Source organism: Tinamus guttatus, unplaced genomic scaffold (genome assembly GCF_059628265.1).
Source record: "Tinamus guttatus ecotype Peru unplaced genomic scaffold, ASM5962826v1 Tinamus_guttatus_pri_ptg000080l, whole genome shotgun sequence".
NCBI lineage: Eukaryota > Metazoa > Chordata > Aves > Tinamiformes > Tinamidae > Tinamus > Tinamus guttatus.
The window spans coordinates 783,980-788,649 of NW_028288614.1; positions in this window are offsets into that span (position 1 = coordinate 783,980).

Below are 4,670 nucleotides of genomic sequence, written 5' to 3' on the forward strand. Positions count from 1 at the left end.
CCATGTTAGCCCTTTCAGATGTAGTATCCCACTGGAGCTGCGGTGGAGCTGTCTGCTCATTTGCCACAACGTCTCCTTCCTTCCTTGTATCTTCCAAAGCCACAAAGATTTAACAGTAATATTTGCACAATACTTCTATATTAAACTCTTTTGATGTTTACTGCTTAATTTCTCAGCTCAATACTTGGGGAAAATGACGCACCAAACTTCTAGAGCAATAGAAGTAGTACACAAGTTAAAAAGCATGACAGAGCCTTAGTTTGGAAAGTTGAGTGTAGGTGTTGCTGGTACCTCACGGGTAGCTGCTTGGCTACCTTCTAAAGCTGCTCTGTGGTGTTTGATTGTATGAACCAGTATTGTATTTTTTACTCAACAAGAAGCTTCTTCTTTTTAATGCATCCTTTGAAATAAATAAAAAATATTCCTGAAGATTTTAGAATACAACCATTTCATTAGTATCTTTGAACTTCTTAGCTGACTTTTTTTTTCTGCTTAATATTTTGATTGTAAGTCTACAAGTAATCTAATTTATCAGTAACAAAAATATGACATTTTTAATTCAGGAAATGGCATAGTTTACCCAAAGTCTCACAGACATTTGTTATTACCAAGCGGAATTTTCAATGTTTTGGTGAATGTGAGCAGTACTTAGAACTTTTAATTCCTAGACTTCACAGCCGTTGGTAATCATCATTATTACTCTAATTTATAGATGAGGAAGCTGAGTCATTAAGGGATGAAGCGATTTGCCCAAAGCGCACAGTGAGTCAATAGCAGAGCTGGGAATAGAACACAGAATTCCCTGCCTTATCCATTGGAGTCCTCAGATAATATCATTTTGTAAATGCTCTATCTTTGTAAAGACTTCAGTGCTATAATTATCTTCCCAGGACTCTCATGGAAACAAGATATTTATAACTCTATTAAGCCTTTCCTAGTAATTTTATGATCAAAGTGAAAAAAAAAATAAGGCTGTGCCAATCAGTTGCATGTCCAATGTCATTTAGAATGGCTACTTGATGAAAGCTTCTCCTTGGTTGTTTCAATTAAAAGCTTGCTATCTTTTGAATGCCTTGCTTGTGTCTAATTCCCCTTCCACTGCATACCAGCGGAGAGGAAATATTTTCTGCCACGTGATGAGCCACACGTTTAGAATGTACCAAATAACTGGGAAAGATGCTTGCTGCCAGTGAAGCCTCCTGTTTTGTGCTATTAATGTAACTGTTTAAAAAAATGTACTTCCTAAAAGCGCTTCATGTTTGCCAGTTTCATCTAAAATGAACAGAGCCACCTCAGTATTTCTACTAACCCTGTATGCCATAAAATCACATCGCAGATGCCAAGACTCACTGCAAACAACTGGTTAGCAAGCAAGGCGTTTGCACCCTGATTCAGCAAAGCTCTTAAGCTCTGCTTAAACTGAAATCCATTCTTACTGTGCAAATCAATGAAGTGTTTGCTTAAGGCACAACACAGGCTTAAGACACGTTTTGCTTGGCACAAGTCCGTAAGCAGAGCACAGCATGAGGGCCTTCAAACTCATCCGCTTGATTTCTAAAGGAAGTCATTATTTTTAGCTAACCTCTCAATGGCCACAGCCCCGTCTTTGAGTCCTCAGATATCTCTTTTCAAGAGATATATGTGCTAAGCCCAAACTTGTGCTTTCTGTGACAATCAGCTGCACAGAAAAGATAGAATCTTGTCACCAGTGTAAGTAAAGAAACTGCTTGAAATACTTGACCTCTAAGCACAGATGAGAGGGACCTTCAGGGAGGGTCATTAGAGGGAAGACATAAAAGAAGCTGAGATTATTCTGGGAGGTGCTGGCTGATGTGGAGTTATCTTTTCACCACATGGACCCGAGAAGATTCACTTGCAGTAGGTCAACAATCTCAATTCAAACTTTATTTTGATGAGTTTTCTGTCAGAAGCTGTTTTTTCACAGGAAATACATGATCTCAATGCAAATGTTTGTAGCTTCCTCAAAAACATCAGAAATATTTTGCTGCAAGATGATACTTTTTTTTCCTGAAACTCTTCTCGGTTATACAACAAGGTTCAACAACTATTGAAGGAAGTTCTAATTTAAAGAAGTTTTATAGCACACTTCTCATAACTCTAGATTTCCTTTCTGTCTTTAAGAGACTCTAACCACTTGTTTTACCGATTCAGAAAAGAAACTTCTTATTCTCATATGAAGGTAGGTTTGCCTGTGGCATGATTGGAAGGGGAATAACTGCATTTTCTGAGATAGTTTCATGGGCTGCTCCACAAAAATTCTCTTTAATATCCATATTTCATACAGAAGCTAAAAGTGAAAATACATATATATTTTTTTCTGTGAGTTTAAAAATCTTCTGCTTCATATGCCCTTGTGATATTACTATGAATAAAATGTTAAACATCTGTCTCCAAATATAGAGGTGCAGATTTACCAGTCAGGTGAATTTGTGGCTATTACTGGGAGAAGAATTTGCCATAAGAGATTCCTCCCTCCAGCCACAGAGCAAGGCCCAGGTCTGAGGTCCACTGAAGTCAGCACCATCTTTCCCGTGAGTGCGGCCGGCTGCGAGTCTATAATTATAGAGTCTATAATGGTCCGATCCCAAGAGTGAAAGTGCTCGACATCATCAGAAAAAAAAACCTCAAAAAGGCCCCAAGAAGCGTTTCTACACAGAAGAAGAAACAACTAACACAATTCACAGATGTCCCTGATGTTTCTTTTCTTGGGCTCAGCTAACGGGCAGTCTCTGCTCACACCAAAGAAATTCTTTGCTGCAAGCGCTGGCGTTCACAGCCTGCATTTGTGGCACGTTTCTTCACCCCATTAGCAACCGGGTCCCTACGCGTAAAAAGCTGCCAGGAAGAAAAAGATAAGCTCCTTCCTATGTCCATTTAGCAGAGGATAAGGAGGAACAAACCGATGTGGTAATAAGGGAATTTTATTCTGGACATAAAGAGCTTTCTAATCTTAGGGAGAGTCGGGTAAAAGAACAAATGACCGTGCAGCATCAGCACTGCAGAGCTGTTTTAGGAACAGATCGAGCAAACATTTGACGAAGTATGATTTAGACTCCGTTAATCTAATCCTGAGCAGGGTATTGTGATGACCCTTAAGATCCCTTTAACACTATCTCCGTGATAAAATGCATTCATCTCCTCCCCAGAAGCTTCTGAATTACTTCCAGGCAGAAGAGCCCATTTAGCTTTTATCACTTGGCAACCACATTACGTTACTAATTCGCCTCACTTACTTTTTCCACCTAGGAAAGCACGGGAAATGCATGGAGCTGACACGTTACAGGCCACGCACGTAGTGATGGGGCTCCACAGAGACAGCCAAAAACTCGTTTCTTCAGCTGCTGTTCTATTGCCTTGGTGGTTACAGAAAGCCTCGATTTTCTGCCTGTAGACACCTCACCATCCAGGACAGCAGGACAGAAGGTTCCCCAGGGTTCTCCAGCCTTGGTAAGGGCCACACTGGATGTCTTTTGGGCTCTCCCTGCTGTTACTGCTGCTCTGTGCTCTCTTTCACGTGTGCAGGGCCCAGCCTTTCACCACAGCTTGCCCACGGGTCATTCCTACAGGATGTGGTAGCTCCCATGGGCACGAGACATCGTCACATCGGGCTTGACAGAGTTAGAAATACGCAGAAGCCACACCAGAACCATGCCTGCTTTGAAGACAGATCAGAACCCAAGTGCATTAGCAAATATTCACAGTTGGTTTCAAACACTTTTTATTCACTCTAACCAAACAGATGCTGCCTTTTATGTCATACTTTCTCTTTAGGGATCTTTTACTTTAAGGTCAAACTTGCCACTTCATATTTTTTGGGGGGGCGGGAGGGGAAGGAAGCAACAAATTAAATAAACATAAGATTAACAAGAAATATGTACTGGAAAATAAATTTTTATCTACACAGATTTACAAGATCTGACCAGATATCTGACCAGATATTGAGGACATTTCCAAATTTTAAAATAAAAATGTATGCTTTTGGGTTATGACCACACATGGAAAAAAAAGGAAGAGTTAACAGTTACTGAAGGGATTCTGAACAGCAGTTCGGAGTGGAACTCTTGCCAAGTTAACCATCATGAGCTGATTTAGAATCCATTTCCAGCCACAAAAAAACATTAAAATCTGTAAAATTGACATATATAGGACTGATATAAGCCAACCAATTTATGCATTAAATTAATTGATGTATATTATGAATGTTATTCTGTTTTCACTGTTGTTAAAAGTCCATATGTGTTGTCTTTGAAAATACTTCCAAAATGATGAGTAATCTTTACTTAAAAGACTAAAAATATATAACAGCTCTTACGGAATATGAAATCTGACAGCAGTTAAAGTGTTGATATCTGAACTTATCTGACAGCTCCCTGGAACAACTTTACTAGACACTCTTTATAGGATTAAATATTTTTAGGTCTGTGCAAGTTGTTCTAGAAGTCAGGTTAGAAGAAAAGCAAAAATGTTTCAGAACTTCGACAAACAATTCCACAAATGCCAATGGCCTTCTTGCAGTGACTGTTCTTTAGGAGCCAAACACTGTGATGAACTTTTCACTCCATGGACTGATCCTGAATCCTGTGGAGCAAATGAAGCCCAGTGGATATTTCCAGTGGGACCTGTTCCTCACGTTGGCGTGGCGTAGTGTA